This window comes from Mustela nivalis, assembly GCF_964662115.1.
Source record: "Mustela nivalis genome assembly, chromosome: 11".
In the NCBI taxonomy this organism is placed as follows: Eukaryota; Metazoa; Chordata; class Mammalia; order Carnivora; family Mustelidae; genus Mustela; species Mustela nivalis.
Window position 1 is genome coordinate 56,677,735 of NC_139030.1, and position 17,635 is coordinate 56,695,369.

Here is a 17,635-nt window from a genome sequence, read left to right on the forward strand (position 1 = left end):
TATTTTAAGGGAAAAGATTATATTTTCCAAAACAAAAGTTTAGTAAAAGGAGTAGGATTATATTGCATATTTTACAAGAACTGTTAATATCTGGCTTGACATAGGACATCTGGATTATCATAAATGCTTTTACATTGAACCTGTAAATTCCAGAAAACAGAAATAAAACAGGCAACAGTGTGATCACTATGTAATAACGTTGGAAATTAACAACTCAGAAAATAGAAAGGCTATTACATACGGAAATTTTAAACTCTCTGCAAAATAACTGTCAGGTCAAAGAAAAAATATAAACCAAACCAGCAAAATTTTTAGAGAACAACAATAATGATAACAGTATGTATTAAAATACAGTTCGCCTTTGAACATGGGAGTGAGGGCACTAACTCCACACTGCCCAAAATCCATGTTAACTGTGACTCCCCAAAGACTTCACTACTAATAGCCTATTGTTGAGCTTTATCAACACAATTAATATATATTCTGTATATGTATTATATACTGTATTCTTACAATAAAGTAAGCTAGAGAAGAGAAAATGCTATTAAGAAAATCATAAGGGGTACCTGGGTGGCTCAGTCAATTGAGTGTCTGCCTTGCACTCAGGTCTTGATATCCAGGTCCTGGGATCAAGTCCTACATTAGGCTCCCTACTCAGTGGGGAGTCTGCTTCTGCCCCTGCCCTTTCTCTCTCCCTCTCTCTCTCGTGTACTCATTTTCTCTAATAATAAATAAAATGTTAAAAAGAAAAAAAAAAAAGAAAATCAAAAGGAATGGAGTACCTGGGTGGGTGGCTCAGTCAGTTAGGCATCTGACTCTTGAGCTCATCATCTTGAGGTTGTGATATCAAGCCCCACATGGGCTCTGTGCTCAGCACAGAGTCTGCTTGAGATTCTAACTCCTTCTTCCTCTGCCCCTTCACCCACTCATATAAGCTCTCTAAATAAATAAATAAATAAAATATTTTTTAAAAAAACAAAAGAAAAGGGTATAAGGGGATACTGAAGGGCTTAGTCAGTTAAGTGTCTGCCTTTGGCTCAGGTCATGATCTTAGGGTTCTGGGGTCAAGCCCCACATTTGCCTCCCTGCTTGGCAGGAAGCCTGCTTCTCCCTCTCCCACTCTCCCTACTTGTGTTCCCTCTCTTGCTGTCTTTCTGTCAAATAAATACATAAATCATTAAGGAAAAAAAGAAAAGAAAAGAAAGAAAGAAAGAAATCATAAGGAAGAGAAGCGCCACTTACAGCACTACTGAATTTATTGGGAAAAAAAAAAAAAGTCCTGTGTAAGTGGACCCACACAGTTCAAGCCTTCATTGTTTAAGGCTCAACTCTATAATTTACCAAAATTGAACAAGAAAAACACAGAAAATGTTAACAGACCAATGTTCATAGAAGAGACTGGAAAAATTGCTAAAGAGTAAGGTGTCCATCCCTACCCCCCAAAAAAGAACAGTTTCCAAGAATTTTATGAAAACTATAAAGAAAGACTGTCAATGCTACTTAAACTACACAACTGCATAGAGATAGACAATTTCCATATATGTGTATGACACTATATAACATTAACACCAAGCCTGACAAAGAGTGCTCCAAAAAGGAGCCCCCGGGTGTCACTGTTAAGCCTCAGACTCTTGGTTTCAGCTCAGATCATGATCAAGCCCCACATCAGGCTCTGAGCTCAATGAGGAGTCTGCTGGAGTTTCTCCCTTTCTCTCTACCCCTCCCCATGCTCATTCAATCTCTCTCTATTAAATAAATAAATCTTTAAAAAAAAAAAAGACTGCACAAAAAACCCACAAATCAATAACATTTAAAAAAATTAATGCAAAAATCTTAAGTAAAATATTATTAAATATAATCCAGCAGTACATTAAAAGATAAATACATAAAAACCTAGTAAGATTTGTTCCAGAAGTGCAAGGATGGTTGGAAATTATCAAGTGGGATTCATTTCATAAATGCATTAGTTTGAAGCTATTACTATAACAACTTTATTGGATTGAATAACAAAAAAAAAACTTTATCTCTAAGGTGCTGAATCAGATTTGAACGATCTTATCTTTGATTAAAGAAAAAAACTGAATGAATTAGAAATAAAATGATACTTCCTTTTTTTTTTTAACAAAGGTATTTTCTTAATATGATAAAATATTTCTATTGTGGCCCCAAAGCCTGCATGCTTTATAGGAAACATAATAAGTATTGATACTAACAGTCAGGAAGAAGTAAGCCACTATCACTTTTCTTAAACATGGACTGAAGGGGTCAGTCAATGAAATCATATGAAAATCCTGATGACTTGACTGAATACTTATGGGGGGGAGCTGGGGAGAAAAAATATGTATATATATATTACAATAAATATAATAATCAATAATAATATATAATTAAATAATAAATAATAAAATAACATACATATATATGTATAATTAAATCTTTGAGATAGGTAGATAGATAGATATAGAGAGATATGACATGACTAGTTCTCACCAATGAATGTACACGAAACCATTGTGTGTCACATCCCAGATAAAAATTTTACAATGCAGGGTTTGGGGGTTGGGGGGGTTCATACTGTATCCTTCTCTAGCTAAATGTAGAGAAAAGTAAGGCTCTATGGGATGATGAAACCAAAAAGCAAAAGCAGCCTTAGGCTCTGTAATCTCTGACTAGAGGAAAACCATCCACTGAACAGGACTAGATTTATTAGCATCTAAGGTTAGAAGGGACAAGATGGACTATTCAATAGTCTTAGGACAGGGTGATCACCTGGAAAAAGAAAGATATCCATACCTCAGACTGTATACAGCATAAGTTTAAAGTTGATCAAAGGCCAACATGACTCAAAGTCCAGAATTCTGAATGTTTAAAAACAGGGCGCCTGGGTTGCTCAGTGGGTTGAACCCTCTGTCTTTGGCTCAGCTCATGATCTCAGGGTCCTGGGATCGGGTCCCCACATCGATCTGGCTCTCTGCTCGGCAGGGAGCCTGCTTCCTCCTCTCTCTCTCTCTCTCTCTCTCTCTGCCTACTTGTGATCTCTCTCTGTCAAATAAATAAATAAATCTTTTTAAAAAAATAATAAATAAATAAATAAAAAATAAATGATCTGCAAGTGATTTGCATCTGAATGATGCAAAAATACTATAAACAAAGTAATAAAATAATAACAAACTGGTCAAAAAATATCTGCAAATCATATCACAAGCAAAAGGTTAATCTCACAAATTATAAAGCTTTTATAAAAATTGATAAGAAAAAGAACAATGATGAGGAATCAAGATGGCGGAGAAGTAGCAAGCTGAGACTGCTTCAGCTAGCCGGAGATCAGCTAAATAGCTTATCTAAAGATTGCAAACATCTGAAAATCCATCGGCAGATCGAAGAGAAGAAGAACAGCAATTCTGGAAACAGAAAAACAACCACTTTCTGAAAGGTAGGACCGGCGGAGAAGTGAATCCAAAGCGACGGGAAGATAGACCCCGGGGGGAGGGGCCGGCTCCCGGCAAGCAGCGGAGCAACCGCGCACAAAATCAGGACTTTTAAAAGTCTGTTCCGCTGAGGGACATCGCTCCAGAGGCTAAACCGGGGCGAAGCCCACGCGGGGTCAGCGTGGCCTCAGGTCCCTCAGGGTCACAGAAGGATCGGGGGTGTCTGAGTGTCGCAGAGCTTGCGGGTATTGGAACGGGAAAGCCGGCTACAGAGACAGAGCCGACAGTAAGCTCACAGCTCGGTGTTACCTTGAACCGGCTGCAGGCTCGGTGAGCTCGGAGCGCGGCCGGAGGTCAGGCAGACGGGAGTGACTGGGCGCTGTTCTCTGAGGGCGCACTGAGGAGTGGGGCCCTGGGCTCTCGGCTCCTCCGGGCCGGAGACTAGGGGGCCGCCATTTGTATTCCCGTCCTCCGGAATTCTACGGAAAGCGCTCAGGGAACAAAAGCTCCTGAAAGAAACCCGAGCGGATTACCCACCCCGGCCCCGGGTAAGGGCGGTGTAATTCCGCCTGGGGCAAAGACACTTGAGAATCACTACAACAGGCCCCTCCCCCAGAAGATCAACAAGAAATCCAGCCTAGACCAAGTTCACCTACCAAGGAGTGCGGTTTCAATACCAAGGAGAGCAGCAGAATTCCAGAGGAGGAGAAAGCCAAGCACGGAACTCATGGCTTTTTTCCTGTGATTTTTTTAGTCTTGCAGTTAATTGAATTTTTTCTTTTTCATTTTTTTTTTTTTTCTTCTCGCCTTCGGGTAAATTTTTTTTTTTTTAACTATCACCTTTTACTTTTTTAACGATTTTTTACTAGTTTATCTAATATATATATATTTTTTCTTTTTTACATTTTTCTCAGGTGTTTTCTCTTTTTTAAAAATTTTTTTCTTTTCTTTTTTTTTTCTTTTTTTTTTTTCTTTTCTTTTTTCTTTTTTTTTCCTTTCTTCCTTTTTGAACCTCTTTTTATCCCCTTTCTCCCCACTCACGATTTTTGGATCTCTTCTAATTTGGTTAAAACATATTTTCCTGGGGTTGTTCCCACCCTTTTAGTATTTTACTTACCCCTTCATTTACGCTTATCTGGCCAAAATGACAAGACGTAAAAATTCAACACAAAAAAAAAGAACAAAAGGCAGTACCGAAGGCTAGGGACCTAATCAATACAGACATCAGTAATATGTCAGATCTAGAGTTCAGAATGACAATTCTCAAGGTTCTAGCCGGGCTCGAAAAAGGCATGGAAGATATTAGAGAAACCCTCTCGAGAGATATAAAAGCCCTTTCTGGAGAAATAAAAGAACTAAAATCTAACCAAGTTGAAATCAAAAAAGCTATTAATGAGGTGCAATAAAAAATGGAGGCTCTAACTGCTAGGATAAATGAGGCAGAAGAAAGAATTAGTGATATAGAAGACCAAATGACAGAGAATAAAGAAGCTGAGCAAAAGAGGGACAAACAGCTACTGGACCACGAGGGGAGAATTCGAGAGATAAGTGACACCATAAGACGAAACAACATTAGAATAATTGGGATTCCAGAAGAAGAAGAAAGAGGGAGGGGAGCAGAAGGTATACTGGAGAGAATTATTGGGGAGAATTTCCCCAATATGGCAAAGGGAACGAGCATCAAAATTCAGGAGGTTCAGAGAACGCCCCTCAAAATCAATAAGAATAGGCCCACACCCCGTCACCTAATAGTAAAATTTACAAGTCTCAGTGACAAAGAGAAAATCCTGAAAGCAGCCCGGGAAAAGAAGTCTGTAACATACAATGGTAAAAATATTAGATTGTCAGCTGACTTATCCACAGAGACCTGGCAGGCCAGAAAGAGCTGGCATGATATTTTTAGAGCACTAAACGAGAAAAACATGCAGCCCAGAATACTATATCCAGCTAGGCTATCATTGAAAATAGAAGGAGAGATTAAAAGCTTCCAGGACAAACAACAACTGAAAGAATTTGCAAATACCAAACCAGCTCTACAGGAAATATTGAAAGGGGTCCTCTAAGCAAAGAGAGAGCCTACAAGTGGTAGATCAGAAAGGAACAGAGACCATATACAGTAACAGTCACCTTACAGGCAATACAATGGCACTAAATTCATATCTCTCAATAGTTACCCTGAATGTGAATGGGCTAAATGCCCCTGTCAAAAGACACAGGGTATCAGAATGGATAAAAAAACAAAACCCATCTATATGTTGCCTCCAAGAAACTCATTTTAAGCCCGAAGACACCTCCAGATTTAAAGTGAGGGGGTGGAAAAGAATTTACCATGCTAATTGACATCAGAAGAAAGCAGGAGTGGCAATCCTTATATCAGATCAATTAGATTTTAAGCCAAAGACTATAATAAGAGATGAGGAAGGACACTATATCATACTCAAAGGGTCTGTCCAACAAGAAGACTTAACAATTTTAAATATCTATGCCCCCAACGTGGGAGCAGCCAACTATATAAACCAATTAATAACAAAATCAAAAAAACACATCAACAATAATACAATAATAGTAGGGGACTTTAACACTCCCCTCACTGAAATGGACAGGTCATCCAAGCAAAAGATCAGCAAGGAAATAAAGGCCTTAAACGACACACTGGACCAGATGGACATCACAGATATATTCAGAACATTTCATCCCAAAGCAACAGAATACACATTCTTCTCTAGTGCACATGGAACATTCTCCAGAATAGATCACATCCTCGGTCCTAAATCAGGACTCAACCGGTATCAAAAGATTGGGATCATTCCCTGCATATTTTCAGACCATAATGCTCTAAAGCTAGAACTCAACCACAAAAGGAAGTTTGAAAAGAACCCAAATACATGGAGACTAAACAGTATCCTTCTAAAGAATGAATGGGTCAACCGGGAAATTAAAGATGAATTGAAAAAAATCATGGAAACAAATGATAATGAAAATACAACGGTTCAAAATCTGTGGGACACAACAAAGGCAGTCCTGAGAGGAAAATATATAGCGGTACAAGCCTTTCTCAAGAAACAAGAAAGGTCTCAGGTACACAACCTAACCCTACACCTAAAGGAGCTGCAGAAAGAACAAGAAAGAAACCCTAAGCCCAGCAGGAGAAGAGAAATCATAAAGATCAGAGCAGAAATCAATGAAATAGAAACCAAAAAAACAATAGAACAAATCAACGAAACTAGGAGGTGGTTCTTTGAAAGAATTAATAAAATTGATAAACCCCTGGCCCGACTTATCAAAAAGAAAAGAGAAAGGACCCAAATAAATAAAATCATGAATGAAAGAGGAGAGATCACAACTAACACCAAAGAAATACAAACTATTATAAGAACATACTATGAGCAACTCTACGGCAATAAATTTGACAATCTGGAAGAAATGGATGCATTCCTAGAAACATATAAACTACCACAACTGAACCAGGAAGAAATAGAAAGCCTGAACAGACCTATAACCAGTAAGGAGATTGAAACAGTCATTAAAAATCTCCAAACAAAAAAATAAATAAATAAATAAATGGGGCCATCCTCCCACAAAAAAAAAAAAAAAAAAAAAAAATCTCCAAACAAACAAAAGCCCAGGGCCAGACGGCTTCCCGGGAGAATTCTACCAAACATTTAAAGAAGAACTAATTCCTATTCTCCTGAAACTGTTCCAAAAAATAGAAATGGAAGGAAAACTTCCAAACTCATTTTATGAGGCCAGCATCACCTTGATCCCAAAACCAGACAAGGATCCCACCAAAAAAGAGAGCTATAGACCGATATCCTTGATGAACACAGATGCGAAAATACTCAACAAAATACTAGCCAATAGGATTCAACAGTACATTAAAAAGATTATTCACCACGACCAAGTGGGATTTATTCCAGGGCTGCAAGGTTGGTTCAACATCCGCAAATCAGTCAATGTGATACAACACATCAATAAAAGAAAGAACAAGAACCATATGATACTCTCAATAGATGCTGAAAAAGCATTTGACAAAGTACAGCATCCCTTCCTGATCAAAACTCTTCAAAGTGTAGGGATAGAGGGCACATACCTCAATATCATCAAAGCCATCTATGAAAAACCCACCGCAAATATCATTCTCAATGGAGAAAAACTGAAAGCTTTTCCACTAAGGTCAGGAACACGGCAGGGATGTCCATTATCACCACTGCTATTCAACATAGTACTAGAGGTCCTAGCCTCAGCAATCAGACAACAAAAGGAAATTAAAGGCATCCAAATCGGCAAAGAAGAAGTCAAATTATCACTCTTCGCAGATGATATGATACTATATGTGGAAAACCCAAAAGACTCCACTCCAAAACTGCTAGAACTTATACAGGAATTCAGTAAAGTGTCAGGATATAAAATCAATGCACAGAAATCAGTGGCATTTCTCTACACCAACAGCAAGACAGAAGAAAGAGATATTAAGGAGTCAATCCCATTTACAATTGCATCCAAAACCATAAGATACCTAGGAATAAACCTAACCAAAGAGACACAGAATCTATACTCAGAAAACTATAAAGTACTCATGAAAGAAATTGAGGAAGACACAAAGAAATGGAAAAATGTTCCATGCTCCTGGATTGGAAGAATAAATATTGTGAAAATGTCTATGCTACCTAAAGCAATCTACACATTTAATGCAATTCCTATCAAAGTACCATCCATCTTTTTCAAAGAAATGGAACAAATAATGCTAAAATTTATATGGAACCAGAAAAGACCTCGAATAGCCAAAGGGATATTGAAAAAGAAAGCCAACGTTGGTGGCATCACAATTCCGGACTTCAAGCTCTATTACAAAGCTGTCATTATCAAGACAGCATGGTACTGGCACAAAAACAGACACATAGATCAATGGAACAGAATAGAGAGCCCAGAAATAGACCCTCTAATCTATGGTCAACTAATCTTCGACAAAGCAGGAAAGAATGTCCAATGGAAAAAAGACAGCCTCTTCAATAAATGGTGCTGGGAAAATTGGACAGCCACATGAAGAAAAATGAAATTGGACCATTTCCTTACACCACACACAAAAATAGACTCAAAATGGATGAAGGACCTCAATGTGCGAAAGGAATCCATCAAAATCCTTGAGGAGAACACAGGCAGCAACCTCTTCGACCTCTGCCGCAGCAACATCTTCCTAGGAACAACGCAAAAGGCAAGGGAAGCAAGGGAAAAAATGAACTATTGGGATTTCATCAAGATCAAAAGCTTTTGCACAGCAAAGGAAACAGTTAACAAAATCAAAAGACAACTGACAGAATGGGAGAAGATATTTGCAAACGACATATCAGATAAAGGACTAGTGTCCAGAATCTATAAAGAACTTAGCAAACTCAACACCCAAAGAACAAATAATCCAATCAAGAAAAGGGCAGAGGACATGAACAGACATTTCTGCAAAGAAGACATCCAGATGGCCAACAGACACATGAAAAAGTGCTCCATATCACTCGGCATCAGGGAAATACAAATCAAAACCACAATGAGATATCACCTCACACCAGTCAGAATGGCTAAAATAAACAAGTCAGGAAATGACAGGTGCTGGCGAGGATGTGGAGAAAGGGGAACCCTCCTACATTGTTGGTGGGAATGCAAGCTGGTGCAGCCACTCTGGAAAACAGCATGGAGGTTCCTCAGAATGTTAAAAATAGAACTGCCCTATGACCCAGCAATTGCACTATTGGGTATTTACCCTAAAGATACAAACGTAGTGATCCAAAGGGGCACATGCACCCGAATGTTTATAGCAGCAATGTCCACAATAGCCAAACTATGGAAAGAACCTAGATGTCCATCAACAGATGAATGGATCACGAAGATGTGGTATATATACACAATGGAATACTATGCAGCCATCAAAAGAAATGAAATCTTGCCATTTGCGACAACATGGATGGAACTAGAGCGAATCATGCTTAGCGAAATAAGTCAAGCAGAGAAAGACAACTATCATATGATCTCCCTGATATGAGGAAGTGGTGATGCAACATGGAGGCTTAAGTGGGTAGGAGAAGAATAAAAGAAACAAGATGGGATTGGGAGGGAGACAAACCATAAGTGACTCTTAATCTCACAAAACAAACTGAGGGTTGCTGGGGGGAGGGGGTTTGGGAGAAGGGGGGTGGGATTATGGACATTGGGGAGGGTATGTGCTTTGGTGAGTGCTGTGAAGTGTATAAACCTGGTGATTCACAGACCTGTACCCCTGGGGATAAAAATATATGTTTATAAAAAATAAAAAAATTTAAAAAATAATAAATAATAAATAATAAATAAATAAATAAATAAATAAATAAAAAGGATGTAAGGATCCTCAAAAAAAAAAAAAAGAAAAAAGAAAAAAAGAAAAAGAACAATACCCAATAGCAAAAAGAGCAAAAAATAAGATCAGATAAGTCCCAGGAAAGGAAATGTTTATGCTTTTTAAATACACAACAAGATTCCCAGCCTCATGCAAGGCAAGATAACAAATTAAGTAAACTAAAACTATACTCAGGTACCATTTTTACCTACCAGATTTGAAAAACAAATTCAAAATTCTAATAAAACCACTCCTGGAGGAGAGTCCATAGGAAAATAGGAGATCTCATTTAACACTAGTGGAAGGACTAATTGGTATAATTTAGCAATATTTATCAGAACTACAAATGCACATATATTCTGACTCAATGATTCAACTTCTGGATATATAGCCTACATATAAATTTGCATGTGTGCAAAATAATTTATGTACGAGTTGACTTATTACAGCATTGTATATAACAGCAAAAGTTAGGGAACAATTCAGATCTCCTTCAACAGAGGACTAGTTTTTTAATTATAGTATATCTATATAAAAAATATTATTCAAAAGAAAAAGAACAAGAAAGTGTTTTTACTTACTTCTATGAAAAGATTTTCAGTATCTATTTTTTTAAGATTTTATTTATTTATTTGAGAGAGAGAGAGAGAGAATGAGAGCAAGCATGAGGGGGAAGGTCAGAGAGAGAAGCAGACTCCCTGCGGAGCAGGGAGCCCGTGCAGACTCGATTCCCAGACTCTAGGGGACTGAGTCAAAGGCAGTCGCTCAAGCAACTGAGCCCTCCAGTATCTATTATTAAGTTTCCAAAAAAGAACAGAAGAGTAAAAATAGTATGCTGCTTTTGTATTTTTAAAAAGGGGGTAAACAAGATTACATATACATGTTTGTTTATGTTTGCATAAATGTAACTCTGGAAAGAAATATAAAAACCAGTTTAAGTGGTTAACTATGTTGGAGATCCCTGGACAGATGGGGTAAGAGATTTCATACTTCAAACCATTTTGAGCCATGTGACCATATTATTCCCTATTCAGTAAAAAATTTCAACATGAAATTTTCAACATGAAATTTTTCATATCCATATTATTCAAAAAAAATTTCATGGAAATCTCCTCTTTTATTTATCCTGGAGTATATTTCTCAAACATTTTCTTTTGAAAAGTATACCAAATAGGAGCAGTACGTTGTAGCAATTTTCAAAGCAAGGCATCCTATTCTATGGGATCTTAACTGAATTTTTTTCATGGCTAAGGAGGCATCAGTTATACATTTCTTAAAATATGCCAGGCTAATATTATTATGGTTTTTCTACATATAACATAAACGTTCTCTTTGTCTGTACATTAAAGCAAATCACAATCATTTTTCAAAGTGGACTCTTGGCCATGCCTATCAGTACTCCCACAGCTTCTGGTGCACCGGGGGTGGCCTCCTAGTCAGCCGTGTGTCTATATTAGGCAACTCAATCTTCACAAGAGGATATCAATCCTACTCCCAATTCAACTGTCTGTTAAAGCATATGGGTCTTTATTTAATTGGCAACATAGACTAGCAGCACTCCAGGTAGTTGTCAGCAAATACAATCTTGAACTCATGCTGTCCAATACCGATCAAAATCTTGGCCAAGATAAACAATATTTAGGGAGGACTGCTTCAAGGATAGAGTGGACATTTGCTATCCTTGGCAGCTCAAGTTCCAAATACCCTCCCTACAGTGGGGAAATCCCAAGATAGAGGAGAGGCAGGGTCCTGCTTCTCCCTACAAACACCAAAGAGCTCTCTCTAGATGCTAGGAGCCCACATGCGATCTAGGCTTGATCTATTGGATGATCCGTTATCCTGGGACCTTGTATCATAAGAAGATGAAGCAAGATGCAAAAACAATCAGATTATCTGCCACAGTGGTGGCCCGAGAAGTGAGGTCAAGAGAATAGGGGTGAAAGTCTACAGTCTATCTAAGAGCAGCAATGTGGTAAGTGTCCTATGCAGATTGCCCCTATGATAGGAACTTTCCTGGGCTTGACTTTCTTTTCCCACCTTTTCTTTAAGCCTAGTTTTCCAAAATTTTTATGACTTCTGTGTGAGATCCTTCCAACAAAAAAAAAATTTTTTTTTTTTTGCATCTAAGTTAGAGTTCATTTTCTTTTATCTGCAAAGAAGAGGGCTGGATGAGGAAAAGATTGTTCCATGGATTAGGAAATTTACTAGCCAAATGTGTTTTGATTATATTACGCAAGTCCCCTGAAATTGTCTTTATGGAGGCAAACTTTCATGTGAAGTCACTGATTATATGTTGTATACAGCTCTAAAATACTATTTTGTTTACAGTATGTCCAATATATGATATATATTGCATATGTGTATGTATGTGTGTTATGTATGTATGTATATTATGTGTATTATATTATGTATATTATTCTCTTTATGTAAACTTTGGGAGCAATTTTTGCGAAACCTAGTATCATAAAAACTTGAGTTTCCCTAAAGAATTAGTTGGGCTAATAATATGAATAAAAATAAGTGTGTGTTATTATTATTAATGACAACATGCACATTTCTATTATTTGTAATGCTGATATTCATGGCTGTGATCGTTTTTCCCAGTATCCCATATGTTGGAATAGAGAAGACAGGTTCTTGGATTGTGCCTGCTGTGAAGATTGGATACAGTGAAATGACAAATGGTAGGAAAGCTGAAAGTACTGACAAGAGAGTGGTTGAATTTATATACCCTGGTGTCTGGGCTGGACAATAATACAACCAGAAGGGTGTTGATACTTTGAAAGAAGAAAGACTTTCAGAGACTCTTAAGGGTCCATGGGAGCCAAACACATACACACACACACATACACACGCACACACAATGTAGAGATGAGTGAGAACTAGTAAGAATATAAAAGAATAATAAGATTGGAAGTTGAAAATGTCAAATCTGGGCAGTTCAAATTTCATATATGACCGCAGGAAATGTTTTTGGATCTTGAGGGCAGATGAACATCACTGAAGTTAAGAATATTTGGATGGGTGTTTGGAACTGAAGTTTCTAGAACGATGGCAAGACTTGGAATGCAGAGAAAACTCTGAGTCTGGTATCAAAATCATGAGGTGTATGTGAGATGGGGAACCAGGACTGTAGGAAGACTATTTTGTCTTTCCCTTCCACATTCCTGCCTTAACCCATGAAGTGCAACTTCTGGCCTCTCAGAAGTATTGGGCAAAATGCTTCTGCCCTTTCTCTGGTTCTCATTAGCACTTACTTGGAAATATGATAAACAACTTCTATCACAGGGTCTATATTTCTCTTTGGGGCACCATCTATAATGCACATATGTAGTACAGATACTATTTGGTTATCTACTTCAGCACTACTGTACAATGGGTGTTCGCTCTAATCCTGCCTCACCAATGTGATTAGCCCCTTAGGGCAATGCCCAACTCCTGCTGGGGTAAAAGTCCTACTCAGCTGAATCTCAAACTATGAATAAGGAAGAATATACTGGGAATATAAAAGTGTACCAGATATGAGAGAAAGTAGTACAAAAAGACAAATGCTTAAGAAAATGGGTTGTATGTAAAATCCCAAGTAGAATGTCTTGAACAAAGGATGCATTTGGGAAGAAAACAAGAGGAGTTAGTGAAATGAGAGGGACATTAAATGCTATGCTAAAAATGTATCTTGGCAGAACAAAAGTCTGGCAGATTATCAGTTGATACATTAGTAACCCACAAGAGGAAACACTATTTTCCCTGCTTCTACTCATGAGTTTTCTACTCCTAGTCAAGGTACCCCAAAATCTGTGACCCCTGACAGTGGACAGCGGTAAATTTTTTAAATGTATTTAAGAGAGCTCAAACACCTCATGAAAACTCACAAAAATGGAAGAAAAAGAAGCTACTACTGAAATAGAAATTCCGAAGAAGATAAATAACAACTTTAACACAAAAATAAAAAGAATACATGAGATTCAATTACAGCATAAAGAGAACTTTTTAGAATTAAGCCTGATTTTCTGATTCTAAAATTCAGTAGTTGAACTGAAAAGGATGATCACTACTGCAAATAAAATGCAAAGCCCAAGAAGAAATACCTCCAAGCACAGAGCAAAGTATAAAGAGATGGACTTCTGCTACCAGCCACAAAAGAGTATCTTCTACCAAAGTAGAAGAAAGAGCAAAAATAAATACGAGAATGAGTTTCATGCATCAGACAGTAGGTAGTGCAAGACTATAACTGCCCCCCAACCTAGAAGAGCAACGACTAAAGAGATCCCTAGAGGCATTCCTGTGGTTTAGGGAGGGAGAACCAAAACTGGCCCAGCATTGCCACTGAGTGAAAGACACAGAGACCAGAGTTAGGGAAACTGAGGTGAATATAAATTGTGGGATTATACCACCGAGGAGGAAGCTACACAAAGAACTCCAGAAACCTTTACAGGGTCCCTTTGACTTTCTGACTGAATATGAATTTGTGTGCTCCGAGGGTGAAACACCACAATATCAGGTGAAGAACTGTCTAAAAAAGAACAATTCCCAGATAACTGATTCAGAGTTCACCCAGGGCAGGAATTTGTCAATTCCCATCAACCAGAGAGGAGAAATGGATCCTGAAAACATGAGGCACTCAGAAGAGATGGTGAGAAGGGTATGCAAGCCTTAGTATAGGGCCAAACTAGCCCTAGAGTAAAGGCTACCCCAGACACACCTCACAAAGGTTTAAAAACAAACCCTCCAAATTCAAGATGATCCCTAAGTAATTTAACAGCCTGCCAGAACAAGGTCCAACAATCTTTCAGTACAATAAAATCCACCAATTAAAACATGAAATTCACGATTGAAAATTGTTAGCTGTGGTTCTGCTTATCTCCCCTACTGATCATAACTAAAAAACAAACAAAAAAACTAAAATCATCATCATCATCATCTGTCAACTATGTAAAGTAAAGAAAATTAGGCCCACTCTCGTTAGGGAAATGCAAAACCAAAACCACAATGAAAAATCACCTTACACCCATTAGGATGGCTACTATCCAAAAACATAACAAATATTGGTAAGGACATGGAAAAATTAGAGTATTTGTACACTGTTAGTAGGAATATAAAATGGTGCAGTCACTATGGAAAATAGTATGGTGGTTTCTCAAAAAATAAAAATAGAATTACCATCTGATCCAGCAACTCCACTTCTGTGTGTGTGTAATAAACATATATAATATTTAACATATATATACATATGCTCAAGAAAATTAAAAGCATGATCTCAAAGAGCCATTGCACACTTATGTTCATAACAGCACTATTCACAATAGCCAAGAGGTGGAAGCAACACCAGTATCCATCAGGAGACAAATGGACAAACAAAACATAGCATATACATAAGGGGAATATTATTCAACCTTTGAAAGGAAGGAAATTGTGACACATGCTACAACATGGATGAAACCTGGAGGCATTAAGCTAAGTGCAATAAGCCAGTCATAAGATATGATACTGCATGATTCCACTTAGATGAAGTACCTAGAGTAGTCAGATTCATAGAGACAAGGAATGGAATGGGAGCTGATGGGGGACAAGAAATGGAGTTGCTTTCTGGGTACAGAGTTTCAGGGGAGCTTCCTGACCCCAACTCCAAAATAAATTCCATCTTTCCGACCAGAATAACAAGGAGGAGAGACCCCTTTGGAGCAGAGAGAGTGAGGAGATTCCCAGAGAAAATAGAGCTGAAGACAGTGAGCCTCAAATCTGCACATCCTAATATACATGAACCCACAAAATCATAGGTTTACCGTTAAAGTGGGCATGTTTGGGAGAAAACCAAGGCAGCATAGCAAAGGCTTTGAGAACTGAACTAAGATTTAAACCACTACCCAACAGGTGCCTGGGGGGCTCAGTCAGTTAGGCGTCTGCCTTCCACTCAGATTGTGATGCCCAGGTCCTGGGATCGAGTCCAGCATCGGGTTCCCTGCTCAGCGGAGAGCCTGCTTCTCTCTCTGCCTCTGCTTGCTGCTCTGCCTATTTGTGTTCTCATTCTATCTCTCTGTCAAATAAATAAATAAAATCTTAAAAAAAAAAAAATATATATATATATATATATATATATATATATATATATACCGCTACCCAAATCTCCAACTAATCCACACATGATGCAGGTAAAAGATCACGCAGCATACAAAAACCTTTGAAAACTGAAGGTAAACTAGAAATACATCTTGCTCAGTAGAAGAAGCCAGACACTGCCATTCTACTTACAGGACCTCTAGTGTAGGCAAAACTAATCTAAAAGAAGGAAATCAGAAGACTGCTTGCCTGGTCAGGGGCTTGGAAATATCTAGAAAGGGACATGAGGGATATTTCTGGGATTGTAAAGATGTTCGGTATCTTGATAAGGTACAAGTTACGTGTATATATACATTTATCAAAACTTACAAATCTGTACACTTAAAATCTGTACATCTGGGTGCCTGGGTGGCTCAGTGGGTTAAAGCCTCTGCCTTTGGTTCAGGTCATGGTCTCAGGGTCCTGGGATCAAGCCCGTATCAGGGTCTCTGCTCAGCAGGGAGCCTGCTTCCCCCTCTCTCTCTGCCTGCCTCTCTGCCTACTTGTGATCTTTGTCAAATAAATAAATAAGATCTTTTTTTAAAAAATCTGTACATTTCACTGTATGTAAATTATGTCTCAACTTATTTTAAAAAATTATAAAGAGTTTACTGTTTGGCTGGGGGGGATATAAAGAATCAGAAATTATGAGGGAAAAGTTTGGAAACCTGGAAAGCAGATCCAAGAGACCTAAAATATAAATAATAGAAACCCCAGAAGAAGAAATTGGAGCATGTAAGAGGGGTAATATCTCAAGGAAAAAAAAAAAAAAAAAGAAAAAAGAAGAAGAAGAAGAAGAAGGAACATTCCCTGGAATTAGGAAAGATTCAAACCTACAATTAAAAGAGTTCACTGATTAAGAAAAGATAAGAGGGAGTGAAGGAAAATACCGAGGTATATCCTAGTAAAAATCCCAAGTTTCAAGGATAAAAAGAACTATATAACAAGCTTCAGAGCTAAAGAAGTTATTTATAAAGGAAAAAAATCCAGATTGGCATCAGCAACACTGGGAAATAGAAAGAATACAACATTGACAGAATACTGAGAGAGAATGCAATTCAAAAATCCTATACCTAGCCAAGATATCATTCAAAAACAAGTTATTTACAATGGAAAAAAATTATATCATTCACTTGCCAAGCATAATAAAGATGCTTGCAGATATATAAGAATACAGAGAATATATCATCAACATAAGCCATCCAAGGAAAAATTATATGCAAGATAAGTACTCTTAACAAAACAACACATGCATCAGAATAACGACCTTAAGATTACAGAAAATGAAGAGGAGAGGAAAAGAGGTAAGCAAGGAATCTTGTAATACATACAGCTCAGGGTTTCTCAACTTCGGCATATGGACCAGATCGTTATTTGTTCAGTGGGTAGGAATGACCTGCCCACTGGGGAATGTTGAGCACAACTCTGGCTTCTACCCACTAGCCATCAGTAGCATTTCCTTTCCCTAGCCCTGAAAAATCAAAAATGCCTCCAGCCATTGCCAAATGTTCCCTAGGGGGTATAACTGGTCCCAGGTTGAGAACCACCAATATAGTTCATGATTATTCATTCAGATAACAAATTGACACAAATTTATAATGTATGTGCAAAATAAAGAGTTTTTGAAATATAAGAAGCATACTACTATGAAAAATATAATAATCTGAAACTAAATAAGAAACCATCTCAGCAAAACCTGGGCATCGGGAGCAGACTGTAAATGTAATAAGAAGAAATAAATTAAATAATT